This window comes from Protopterus annectens, chromosome 8.part0, assembly GCF_019279795.1.
Source record: "Protopterus annectens isolate FY-2018-M chromosome 8.part0, PAN1.0, whole genome shotgun sequence".
In the NCBI taxonomy this organism is placed as follows: Eukaryota; Metazoa; Chordata; order Ceratodontiformes; family Protopteridae; genus Protopterus; species Protopterus annectens.
Genome location: NC_056741.1, coordinates 484,327,228 through 484,342,172, shown reverse-complemented (window position 1 = coordinate 484,342,172; position 14,945 = coordinate 484,327,228).

Genomic DNA, 14,945 nt, shown 5'->3' with positions numbered 1-14,945 from the left:
GACAGCATTTTTTTTCCTTTTATTATAGAGTCTGTTTATTGCTGCTGTCCACCAGACAGGTTTATTCTTCCTTGAGGAATATTATTTGATCCTGTCAAGTATTGCTGAGTGCATACAGCTATGTAGGTGCTCATATAGTTTTTTGGTGTAGGCATGGACATTAGTGCTAGTTCCAACTGAAGGGATGGTGGTTGTGAAGCTGCTTATGACTGTTCTAAGGAGACTGTAGTCAACTTTGGAAAAGTTTTTTCATTTGACCCTAACAAGGAGGGAGCCAGGGGAGATGGTGAATTCAAAAGTGATCACTTTATTGTCAGATATTACCAAGGAGGATGACACTGTAGAGGTGCTACAGTGGCTACTCACATTGGTTAGGTCTAGGATATTTACACCTCTCGTAGGGGTGTTGACCAGCTGATCCAATGCATTGGCATTGACAAAGTTGAGGAATCTCTTGGCATTCATGTTTGGACTAGAATAGGTCTTCCACTCTATGGTTGGGTAGTTAAAGTCACCCAGGATTAGGGTAGAGGGTTGAATCTTGATGAATTCAATTAAGTACAGATAGGTGGAGTGGGCATCCTAACTCATGGTTTGGGGTCTGTAGCTAGCTATGATTTGAATAGGTGTTTTGTCAACAGTTAACTGCATTTGGAGTGTCTCCTGTGCTTCATACTGTTTGACCAGCATGGCGGTGTGTATGTCTTTGATAAATATTGAAACTCTACCTCCTTTGGCTTTGTAGCCCTCTGTTTGGGGTCTGAAAGCATGGCAGGATGAGTAACCTGGTAAGGCTAGGGTACTCTCCACATCTCTGAACCAGGATCCAGTGACTGCACAAATGTCAGCATCCTCCAGGGCAAGAAATGCTTGCAATGAGTGTAGTTTCATGCTAAGACTCCTAGCATTTAGCAGCATGACATTTACATTTTGTTTAGAAAAATTTCTCATGTTGGTAATTTTGTGCTCATGACTTTGCCTAAAAAGGCACTATGGGGAGGCAAGAGCTTTGCCAGAAGCCTGAAGCCCAGGGGAGACAGATGAAGGCCATCTCTGGCAAAGCATTGTGGTCTGCTAATCATGTCCTCCCAGTCTGTCAGGTACTTGATCCCCTTGGAATGACACCAGAAACTAAGCCAATTTTTAAAGTCAATCATTTTCTGTTTATATTGAGGCATCATTCTGAGTGATGGTAGGATGCTGCTTAAGGCTAGGGACATACCTGCCTGGGACACATATTCAGTAAGCTCAATCATGTCTCTCTTCATATAGTCCAGAAAGGTACATCTCAAGTCATTCACACCAACATGGACTATGACAGAGTCATAACAGTACCTGTTGTTAAGAGACTTAAGTGCGTGCATGATATGATGGATTCTAGCACCTGACTAGCAATTCACTGTGACTTTCTCCTTGTCTAGCCTGGTGATGGGCACATCTGTGTGTCTCACGATAGAGTCTCCTATGACTAGTATGTTGGGTTTGTGGTTGGGCCTTAAGGGTGTGAGATACAGATGTGTGCACTATGTGTGATGCTTAGTGCTGTGAGTTGTGATGTGCATGTGTGTTTTTGCTTCGGAGGTCTCTTTAGTTTAGGTATGGTTTTGTTGAGAACCCCCGCATATGTAAGAGTTTATTGTATAGATGTGGGTGGTGTTAGAGGTGTGGTGTTCGTAGTTTTTGTGCAGACAGCCTTCTCAGTGCTAGATGTACTGGCTTGTGACTGAGACAGCAGGGATTCTAGGTTCTTAATGTAATTGCATCTCTCACATATTGTGTTCCTAGGTGGTAGTAATAGAGGGTTGTCTGTGTACATAAGGCAGTTGCTACACTGTCTCAGGATGCCCATATCAACCAGACTAGTCGGAGAAACCATAGGAAATTGTCCATCCATGGTTATCATAATCTGTGGAAGAGAGGTCAGGGATAGTAGAATGGCTACTATCTGAGGAGAGTACCTATAGGTGTGAGTAGGGCTGGATAATATCAATACAGTAGCTGCAGGTGAGGGCCTCACTTACACAGGAGTGCTGGCAATGGAAAAATGCAACTGAGATACCTTGCAAAGGGTTAAAACAGCACAGTGGTGGTGCACGATGGGCAAACAAGCACAAACCCAAGCAAATGCTGGGTATAAATACCACAAAAATAAAAGTACAATAGAAACACTGAAATTAAACAATCAACCTTTCTCCATGAGCTCTTAGCTCAATTCCCTATGCCAGATAAGTTCCAACCAGTTCACTTACTCCCACTAAGTGTAGGCAGGCCCTGGAAAACATAGAATGGCATAGCAAGAAACACAGGAATCACAGAAACAGATCTGGATACTGCAAAACCTGTAACCAGACTATGCTAAAGATATTTAAACTCTGTTTAGGTCGATTTAACACAGGAGAACAGATACACACTTAAATATAACAGTAGCAAACAATAGCAGACTGATTTAAATAAATTAACCAATTAAAAGCTCAAACTTGAGCCCTGTTCCAGCAGTTTTCAATCAGACAATTTCTAATTCTACACTCCTGCCACTAGATTGTAGGGGAACTCTCTCCAAAAAAAGATGGACTGGACGAGTGCTCAAGTGATACAAACAGAGCTAGATTTAGCAGGTCTGAATCTAGTCTATGCTACAGCAAACAAGGTGCACCAATTTCAGAAAGAAACAGTTCAAATAAGAAGGCATAATAAGCCTTCAACCAGCAATTCTCAGCTCAGAAGGGCAGAATCTTTCTCCTCCCACAAGAGTGCAGACCACAAACCTTCTTAATGTAAAATAAATGGCCTAAATCTCAAGTGCTTAAACCCAAACTAAGACAGTTTTAGAATAACAGACACTAAGCCTTCAACCAGCAAGTCCCAACTTAGACTTCTGCCAGAAGAGTGTAGACCACAAACCTTCTTAATGTAAAATAACTGGCCTGAAGCCCAAGTACTTAAACCAAAAGGCTTAGAATAACAGTTACAATTGAATCAGGCTACTAGCAAGCAATAATAAATGCAGCAGCATAAATGCAGTTGAGTACTTTTAAGAACAAGCATCAAAACATGTTTATTAAGATGTAACAAATGGGGCCAGTGTTAACATTTTGGAGTTCCCAACAACTGTCAAGTTAGGGCTCCTCCATAATGCCAGTTTATGTATCATCCTGTCACTGTCACCCCTCATAAACATCATTTTAGTTCATGCTGCAGAGCTATAAAAGTAGTAAGCTTGGACTGACCTCTAGCTACAATGCTCCTACATTTTCACAGGCCACACTACACTGGCCCATTTCACAGAAGAGCATTGACAGTAAATGTCATTTGGATGCAGTGATAATACATGGCAACAATGTTATTTGCAAGTTTGACCTTTAGGTGAAATGGTGCCATATACAAAGCACTCCATGGTACCCCCCACTATCAGTTGTTGCACACATCTCACAGTGCCACCCCCTATATCCCCCCCACACATCTTGGGGTCTTTTCACCCTGCACATTATTTTTTTTCTTCCTTTTCCCACATTTTGCCTTACTCTTCTGCTTTTTCAAGAAGCTATGGCTTTCTAGTTGCTCTGATGTGCATTTAATATTTTTTACAACCTTTCCGTCTAATGATGGCTTAAGCAAAAATTATAATTAAAAAAATAAATTCATTGTTGCTCTTCAACTGTCCTTTCTCATGCTTTTCAACACACTTTAACTGGCTAAGATGGCACAATAATAACTGTGCAGGGAATAACTTAGTTAAGCTGGGGGTAGGGGCTACCACACCCCAGAAGCCATAGGATTATAAATATTCTGAGATGCATTTTAAACCATTTCCCAATCTTTTGATCCAGTGGTGACCTGAACAAAAATCAAGAGTAAGAAAATAATTTATTTTATATATTTTTTTCCTTTCAATGAAGAAATTAAGTTGTGCCCTAGGTTTACTATTCAAAGCTGATAAAATAAACTAATAAAACATGCTTGAGAGGATACATAAATTCTGTCTGGAAATATTACGTGCCTCCCCACCCCTGCCCAAAAAAGTAAAAGAAGAAGACAGTCACTTCTGTATATCCTTCTGTCATTAGACTGGAATGAAAGGAGTGGTTCAAATGATCACAGTCATGTATTTCAAGTGACTGATCTAAGTGGATGATGTTCTCACCCCTACTCCCTAAAAGCCTGATGTGAAATTGTGAAGAAGTGAAACAATAATGATCACAGTAATGTATTCCAACTTGATGCTTTTAGACAGTATACTGCCCATACACAAGTTATAGTAACTTGCTTTACACTCCTCTGAAATCTGTGAAAAAAATAAAAGAAATAATGACTACACTGTACCCAGCCCCAAAAATACGGCAAAATGGCCTCCTGTGTACATTTCTGAGGTTTCACTGAAGTAAAAAAAAGAAGTAATGACCACACCACCCACAGCCCTCCACACAAGCTATAATCACCTTACACATACACACACACACACACACACACACACACACACACACACACACACACATCTCTGAACAGGGCTGCTTTTAGAATGGGTGCAGTATAGGGCAGAATCAACCACTAAGTTAATGTCAAAATCCATTTATGTAATCTGGTATGTGGGGTCCACTAGACTGAGACTCAGGCCCTACTATATTATGATGTAATAAAGCATCTGTATGCCAGCTGATGAAAATTGAGGTTTTGGTACTACTGTATTACGATCTAACTAAACCTCCAGTATTCCAGGCTGACAGTAACTGGGACTCTGACACCAGTGTATTATGATGAAATACAGACAGTCATTTTACAGCATAATTATAATGGAGACTATGGTATTACAAAGTATCAAGTCCATTGTGTTCTAAGCTGATTGGTTCAATGCTGGTGGTAACTAAGGCAATGCCACTATTCAGTCCTGATGTAACAAAACCTATTATGCTCCAGACTATAGCTAATTTAAGCTCTGATATTATCGTAATATGATGTACCCAAGCCTGTGTGCTCCACACTTATTGTAACTCAGGCTCTGAGACTATCATATTATGATGTATCCAAGCCTGCGTGTTCCACACTGATTGTAACTGAGGCTGTGATACTATTGTATTATGATGTACCCAAGCCTGTGTGTTCCACACTGACTGTAACTGAGGCTCTGACACTACTGTATTATGTTTTAACAAAGCCTCTGTTTTACACACTGATGGCAACTGAAGCTCTAACACTACAGTATTTTGATGTAACAAAGACTAGATATTCCATGATGCTAGTAACGTCTGCTATGACACTACTGTTTTATGATGTAATAAGGTCTGTAATGTTAACAAAATGCTAAAGGTCACAGAGGCTCTGGCACTACTATATCATTACATGACTACACCCATATGTTGCATGCAGATGGTAACTGTGGCTCTGACGTTACTGTTCATAATTTCACAAACTTTGTAATGCTCAAGCTTAATGGTAATTGATTCTGTGACACTACTGTATTATGATGTAACAAACCCGGTGTGCTTCATGCTGATGGCAGCTGATGCTCTGACACTGTAATGTTCCATGCTGAAGGGAGCTGAGGCTGTTAAACTAGTGCACTGTAATGTAACAAAGCTTGTGTGTTCCATGCTGATAGTGACTGTGACCAGAGCCGGATCCAGCACTAGGTAACCTAGGCAGCAGCCTAGTGCTCATGCTGGCCTGGGGAGGGGGGACTAGCTTTGCACAAAAAAATAAAAAGCTTCCATAAATAAAACTAGACCCAGTGTTAGACTTCCATAAACACATCAGGGCTTTAGGACCTTGATGGAGACATCTGTAACACAGAAAGCCCCAGAAATCTTACTGTTAGGACATATGTCACCTTTAGAAAGAAAACCACAGGAGATCTAACAGAACAGCCAAGTACACGATCATCCTGAGTAGAAGATTTTGAGTACACAATTCCATAATACCAATACACAGAGAGAGACAGAGGCAAATTTAATCATTGGTGAGAAAGTGCCTTAAACCTCTATACCAACTACTAGGTCTCATTTAATTTTAATTTTATTTTTATTTTTTGTTTGACTTTGTAAATCATTTCAGAATTACAATCTGTCAATGTCAGTCATAGAGCTTCATTGTTGCGTTGTTCAGTTTCAGTGATGCAACAGGTAGCATACTTGCTTTTGGTGCAGAAGGCTGTGGGTTCTTTTCCCACATAAGGTAGATCAGTTGCCAATATTTTCATGTGACATAAGGGGGGCTGCTGCACTCCTGAATGTGTCCTTTGGATGACATGCCCGGTAACTGTGAAGTTATTGGTTTGCCAGCGATTTCTACTACACATCACTAGCACAATATTTTTTTTATTGTAACATAGGAAATTTATTCTTCAAGAGCAGTAGGCACTGAATGTGTAGCTGAAGCACTGAAATGCAAAGTTGTTTGTAAGCAGGAACCTTTTCATTACTTACAATTATCTTTAACGTGAAATTATTCAGATGACTTTTATATCTGCAGAGATTGTGATATTGGTGGGATGTCAGCAGTCTGAGTTGACTGTTAAAGTTGAAATATTCTAAAATGGATAGTTTTCTAATTATTGGTTCATATATTTTGTTTCACTGCTTACTGATAAATGTTCAAAACTACAAATTTAAAACACATTCCAACAACTTGTTAGAATGTGTTTTAACAAGTGTTGCTGTACTAAACAAGGAATATAATTTAATACAATCAGGAAGGTGAACCAAAGAACAAATACATATATGGAAGGTCCTAAAATGTGTACGGGGGCCCATAGAGTCATAGATTTTTACTACACTAATGACCTGTGGGGTGAGCTTTCTAAGCTGAGCCAAGTTCCACAAAAGAATAATGATGTCCTGTATCAAAATAATACACTGAGGGCCAGATTCAGTGTAAATTTCCTGTTCCGTATCCACTGGTCTAGGATGCACTTCAATTGGCTAATAGATGAACTCAGCTTTACATGGATGGGAAGCCTGTTCATAGGTTCATAGGTGTGTACTAGGCTAATGGCCCTAGAGCCTTTACAAGCCTAGCCCATAGGATTACACTGGCATCGTGCCACCCGACCTTAGTTCCCAGTGCCTCTGTCAAGTAGAGCCACTGGGGTGATCCCCGGGGTGAATTTTCTATTTCCCATCCACTCATCAAGATTTCTCTTGAAAAAGGCCAGTGATGTGCTCTGTTTGACATGTATGGGGAGTCTATTCCATAGCATGGGCAGTCTCTGGGTTATGAACGTGTCCCTCCAGCACATTCTGTTGATTGTGGTAATGAGGTTGAGGTCTCTAGAGCATGTGGTGCGGAGGGATTGGGATTTCTTTAAATGTAGTATTTCTAACAGAGCTGGATCAGACATGGCTTTGTAAGTCAAGCAGAGATCACCTCTAAGTAGGCGATATGAGACAGAGAATAGTTGGAGTTTTTTTTTATCTGTCCATATAGGAAACATGTTTAAGGCCTAGAATCCTCTTTGTGAGGTACTTTTGCAGTCTCTCCAGTTGTTGCAGGTGTCTAGTGAGGTACATGCCAAATGGGGCTTTGTACACGATGATTGGCCTAATGAGGGAAGAGCAGATGGAGACAATGACCTCTTTTTTTCAGGATGCAAAACCCTTAGTAAGGAGATGTGCCACATAGAAGGACTTTCTGACCACAGTGGCAATGAGGTGGTTCAAAGACAGGTTGCTGTCAACCTGTGTTCCCAGATCTCTTATAACACCTTCTGTGTTCAGTGGACTACCATCGATATGGTAATTCATGGGAACCGGGTTTTTCCCAAAGGGCATAACAACACATTTTTTTGCATTGATCTTAAGGCCATGGTTCTGATACCAGATGTTGGTCTCATTGAGGCCTTTCTGTAGAATGTCAACATCACTTGGGGAGTTAATAATAGCTCCCAACTTGCAATCATCTGTGAACTTTGTCAGCCAGAGTCCCTTCGTGTTGGCCTGGACTTCAGAGAAGTAGATACCAAACAGGAGAGGACCCAGGACTGAACCCTGTGGGACTCCAGTCATGACTGGTCGGCAGTCTGACTTGGAGTCAGCTACTTTCACACTGTGGGTTAGGTCTGTGAGCCAGTTTGCAGCCCAGGGGGTTATGCCTAGCTTACTGAGTTTTTCTACGATTCCTGAGTGGGGAATGGTATCAAAGTCCTTGGCCAGATCAAGGTAGGCTGTGTGACCCACCTTGCCTTCATCCACAGCTCTAGTGACTGACTCAAAGAAGTCGACCAAGTTGAGCAGTCATGATCTACCCTTCACAAAACCAAACGGTGTGGGATCCAGAGTTTGGAGATTCCCTATAGCCTTGTTCCACTGGAGAGGCAGTCTCTGGGAAACATATCTGTCTGTCCAACATGTTCTGTTTAAGTCACAGACAAAATTCTGCTCTGTAGACCTTTTTTTTAAGCACTTTTATTGAATTATCACTTGTGACAAAGGCAAATTTACATTTATAGAAAAGTAGTCAAACTGTATTAAATATTAATAAACATTATACTTCACATATATTGCTATATATCATATATCCTAAGCAACATTATTTCAATTATTCAATTCCTGCCCCTTTTTTTAAACAAGAAACGTCTTTATTAAACCATCAGTTATGACATAAGCAATCATACATTTCTATAAATGAAAAAAAAAAAACTGACACAGTCCTAGTTGAAAGCATTTTACATCACAAACCATACAGTCACACTGCCAGTTGCAAACATTATAGTACATCACTTATAATCTACCCAATCATTTTCAGTCAAACATTACACAGCTCATTGAAGTCATGTCTTCTTTTAAACCTCATTCCTCCCCTGTATGTATTGCTCTCACAATTCCTATTTTTTCCTATGTGGTTTGCTCCTGCCTTTTTCTAAAGATCTCAGTTCCAGTCCTTTTATCTCTGTTACTATCTTCACTATTTCTGATATAGTTGGTGTCGATTCTGATTTCCATTTTCTAGTAACTCCTTTTTTGACAGCCGCCATAATTAGACACAGCAAGGCCTTACCATGTAGACCTTGTATTTCTGGTACTGATTGATGAATATGCAGGAGATTTATAAGTGTGGGATTTGAGGATGCCTTGTAAGCCAGGCATAAATCACCCGATTAGCAATCTATAGAAGACTGAGTAAAGAGAAAGGGCTTTAAAGCATTTGGCATAAGGCAGGTTTGTTACGTCTTGTATTCTTTTTGTAAAGAACATCTGAGTTCACTCTAGTTGCTGCATATGCTTGGTCAGGTACATACCGAAGGAAGCATTGTACTCTATGACTGGTCTGATAAGGACAGAGTACAGTGAGATAATGACCTCTTTGGACCTAGATGCCATGCCCTTACTTATAAGTTGCCAATATAAAAAGATTTCCTCACCACTGTGGCCACATAGTAGTTCAAGATAAGGCCACTGTCTATGTGCGTACTCAGGTCCTTAACCACTGGATTGACTCTTAGAGGCATATTATCAACATGCTCATTAGCCAGGATGGTTGACTTTCCAAAGGGTACAATTATGTATTTCTTAACATTAAATTTAAGACCATGACTTTGGCACCATTTGTTAGTCAGGGATAGGCCTTCTTGAAGAATGCTTGTGTCTGCAGGGGAGTTGATGATAACACATAGCTTACAATCTTCTGCAAACTTAATCAGCCATAAACCTTCAGAGCTTTCTTCCACTTCGGAGAAATATGTGTCAAAAAGGAGCTGGCCCAGTACTGAGCCCTTTGGGACTCTGCTAGTGACTGACCTCTTGATGGAGATGACCTCATTTATTTCGACCTCCTGGATCCCATCAGTGAGCCAGCTGGCTATATAGTGAATGATAAAAGGATTTATACCTGATTTAGTGCACTTTTCTATAATGGCTGAGTGAGGTATTGTATCAAAAGCCTTGACCAGGTCAAGGTAAGCTTTATGCACATTCTTACCCTCATCCATTTCTTTGGTGACCCTCTCAAAGATGTCCACCAGATTTAATAGGCATGACCTTCCTTTAACAAAGCTGAACTGTGATGGGTCCAGCGTTGCTGGTTACCTATTTCCTCATTTATCATGTCCATGATGATTCTTTCCTTGGCCTTACATATGAGACTGGTCAGACTAATGGGCCATTTTCCATTCCTTGGACACAAAGCCTGACTAGTATCCAGTTGAAAAATGATTTAAGTGAACCAGAGAGATTGTGTTTCATGCTATTTAGTAAGCATCACGGGATGTTATCAGGGCCCATTGATGCAACATTTTTGGCCTTGGAAAGTACATAGATGACCTGTTCCCCAGTAATGGTTGGGGGTACTGTGGAATGCGGTATTTCCTTGGCTTACAGTTCAGTGTGGGTGATGCCATTTAGAATACGTTCTGCTCACTGTTGCATATTTCTCTTGAGGTTACGGACATAGCTGTAGAAATCTTTGTGGCTGTCCTTTGCCTGAAAAGGTATTTTTCTTCAAATTTAGCCTTTGAAGTATTAATTAACCCTCTTACCTACCTGTTTAGATTAGTCAAGGTGGCTTTTAGTATGTTCGACTTTGTTCTTCCTAAGCTTGGCCAAGATTTTTTTTTTCTTTTGTTGTATAACCGATTGATACTATGACTCCACCAGGATGTCCTGTCTTTTGAGTTTGTTTTATTCTTAATACAAGTGGGCACAGCTCACCATAGTTTGAAAACAGCCCAAATGTTTAGTTAATCTGCCACTGGCTAGATGCATTTTTTATTAATCTGGGTGTTTAAGGGCAGAGAAGCGTATTGTTGCTCATGTTAAGACTGTTTTCAATGTGAGAGTATTGTTTTGTTTGGCAAATGGCTATCAGTGTTTGTGCTATAAAATTTTAAATAAAAGTTTTAAATTAAATCCAAATATCTGTAATCATTGTAGAAGTAAAGAAGAAAATAATATGTACACTGACAGGTTTGAACAATGTTTATGGTAACTGGGAAGAGAGGGACAAGTAAGGGAGCACTGAAATGGCTGGAGGGGGGCTGCCTGATCCATTACTCTGCCTAGGGTCCCATTTGACCATGATCTGGCTCTGACTGAGACCCTGACACTGCTGTATTATAATGTAACAAACCCTATGAATTTGATTCTGATGGTAATTTTGACTCTGGAACTACCATATTTTGATGTAAGGATGCCCGTATGTTCCATTTTGAAGGTAACTATGGATTTGACATTACTGATCTATGATTAAACAAACCCAGTGGTATTGAATGCAGATTGTAAATGAGGCTCTAACACAGGATACCGTTGATTAATTGAAGGCATTTACTCCAAATGCCGTTTCATGAAAATAAATCATCAAAATCACTTTTGGCGATCTCTGAGGCCTTACTTTTGTCGACTGTAGTGCACCCTCAAAGTTGGTATTTACAAGTTGGAGGGGTAGAATAGCCTCTTGCCCCATGGCAAAATCAGCATTTTATTACATTTGTTGAAAATGGTTTGCAACTATTTTGTTTTCCTCCTCAACTTTATTTGGCAAAATAGGCTTCAGAGAGTCACTATGGATCTCCCGACACTATTGCATTATGATGTTACAATGCCTATGAGTTCCATACTCAAGGAAAAGAAGAATCTGACACTCCTCTATTATGAAATAGCAAAGCCTGTTGTGTTCCATGGTAATGGTAACAGGGGCTCTGGCACTGCAGTGTTATGATTTAACAAAGCATACATGTTCCATGCTGATGGTAACTGATGCGCTGACACTGTATTATGATGTAACAAAGTCTGTGTGTTCCATCCTGACAGTAACCGAAGCTCTGACAGTACTTTTTTTATGAAATAATAAAACCCTGCACGTTCTATCCTGATGATAACTGGGGATCTAACACTGCTGTATTATGGTGGTCCAACACACATGTGTTCCATGCTGATGATAACTAAGGCTCTTACACTACTGTATTATCAAGTAACAATGCCTGTGTGTTCTATGCTCACAAAAAAGGAGACACTGACACTACTGTAATAGGAGATAACAAAGATTGTGTGGTTCCATTCTGATGGTAACTGATACTGGTACTGCACTGTGATGTAACAAAGCCTGTATATTACATTCTAATGGTAAACAATTCTCTGACAGTATTGTATTGTGATGTAACAAGGCCTGTACTTTTCCAGGATGATGGGCACTGACCCGCTAACACTACTGTGTTATGACAGAGCAAAGCGTGTTTTTCAATGCTAATGGTAACAATCGTTGTGGCAGTACTATATTATAAGGTTAAAAAGCCTGTAATGTCCATGCTGCTATAACTGAGGTTTGGACAAAACTTTATTATGCTGTAACAAAACCTGAGAGTTCCATGCTGATGGAGACTGAGGCTCCTAAAATACTGATTATGGTATAACAAATCCTTTGTGATCCCTCATGGTTGTAACAGAGACGCTGATGCTATGGTATTATGATTAACAAAACTGGTACACTTCATGATGATGGTAATTGTGACTTACACTTGTATCGTGTATATTCCTGATGCCTGGGGAAATAGCTATTGTAATGCCATTAGACAAGGCTTGCCCAACCACTGATCCTGGTAACTATAGACCAGTTTCATCTCATTAGCCTCATAAGTAACACCATGGAGCACATTATCTCAGACTTCGTTAATCTGGACATTGAAAATCTTTCAACTATGGACCCTTATTAATTTGAATTTATCAAAGGAAGGTCCTGCCTCTTTAACATCATTAATTTCTTTGGAAAAGTAACTGAAGCAGTGGATAGGTCTTATGCAGTGCATGCAACATATCTCAACCTGGTCAAGGCCTTTGACAATATTCTGCATGCAAGCATTATTGATAGACCTGTAAATCTGAACACAAATCCTTATATGGTGCAATGGATAGCTAACTGGTTGTCTGAAAGAACCCATGTAGTTAGATTAGCAAGTGCCACTTCTGAAAGCAAAACAGTTACCAGTAGTGTACCACTGGACTCAGTTTTGTGCTCTCTCTCTCCTATTTGGTAAATATTTTTCAGACTTGCAGGCCAGCATTTCTGGCCTATGGTTAACTGAGTTTACAGATGACTGTAAATTGGGTGTTGTTATTCAATCTAAAACTGACTCACAATTTGAATCAATGCAGCTTAGACCATGTTAATAACTGGTACAAGGATAATGGTCTCAAAGTACATTTAAAAAAATGTAGCATAATTCATTTGCTAAAGAATACAGTTTTATTGACCATATGGGAGATGCACCCCTCCAATCAGACAATGTTGTAAGGGATCTGTGTACTCTTACTGATAATAAGACATGTCTCCACAGTAGTTCATAAAGCCTTTTATCTGGCACATCTAATTTCCAAAAGGCATCTCCACTAGATCCAAAGAAATCTTAATTCCCCTTTGCTCACATTTTATCATACCAATTACTGAATATAAAGCACTTTTTTGACATATATTTATCCTAACATATTACACAACTAGAGAGACCTCAGAGATTCATAACTAAAAATCAGTGGCCTCAAAAAATTATATTTATCAGGGGAGGCAGCCTTTTCTCTGTACTCATTCTCTTACAGACTCATCCGTGGAGATCTATGTCTATCTTTTTGTGCCATGAAAGATCCAACCCTATTTAATCTTCTGTTCCTTTGCAGAACTAATGGTACACCAAATACGCAGTTAAAAGTGCTAAACTTTCATCAGCAGATAAATAAGAGACACTGACATGAGAGATTAATATCCTGATGTATCTCCCATCTCTGTAACAACCTTTTACTACATTTCAAGCAGAGTAGCACCTTTACCACCTTCAATGTAAACCTAGATAACTGGATGGGCAGATCAAATTCTCACCCAGTCTATCTTGTCTTGCTCTCCTTGAGGCTAGAGGGAAAATTTTAATATGTTCTTTTGTTTAGGCTTGAAATGGTCTGAAGACTGATTGCCTAGCACTTACCTATGAACCTATAATGTTATCAAGCCTGTGTGTACCATGCTGATGAAAACTGAGGCTCTGACAATACTATGTCATGATGTACCAAAGGCTATAGTGTTCCACAATGATGGCCCAAATGTTTTATGGCATAACAACAGATTTATGTTCCAGGTTGATGGTAACTGAGGTTCTGACACTACATTATTATGGTATTACAAAGCTGGAGTTTCCATACTGATGCTAACTGCATCTCTGATACTACTGCCCTATAATATATGAATGCCAGTAGAATTCTACGCTGATGGTACTTTATGCTTTGACACTTCTGTACTATGATGTAACAAAGCCTGCATGTTCCATGTTGATTGGAATTGAGGCATTGACATTACTGTACTATGAAATAGCAAAGCCTGTTGAGTTCCATGTTTGTGATGATACTCTGCCACTAAAGTGTTACGATGTAACCAAACGTGCTTCCATTCTGATGGCAACTGATGCTCTGACACTACTGTATTATGATCTAGCTAAACACGCTTCCATGCTGATAACTGATGCTCTGATAATATTGTATTATGATGTAACTAACCATGTGTTTCCATGCTGATAACTGATGCTCTGACACTACTGTATTATGATGTGACTAAGCCTGTGTGTTTCATGCTGATGGTAACTGATGCTTTAAAACTAGTGTATCATGCTGTATTCCTGTCAGATTATAACTGAGAGTCTGATACTATTGTATTATTATGAAATAAGTCTGTGTTTACCATGCTGATGGCAAGTGAGTTTGTGACACAACTGTATTATCACGTAACAAGAGTCTATATGTTCTTTGCTGATGGTAACCACGGCTTTGAGAGTTTTGCATTACAATTTAACAAAGCCTGTGTTGTTTTCTGATGATAATTGAGGCTCTGCCACTTAATTATCATGATTTGACAATCCCAATCGTGTTTCATGCTAAAGGTAACTGAGGCCGAGACTCTAAAATTTTACTGGGTAATAAATCCTGTATGTCCCATGCTGAAGGTAACTGAGGCTCTAAAGCTACTATACTATGATGTATCAAACTCTTCTT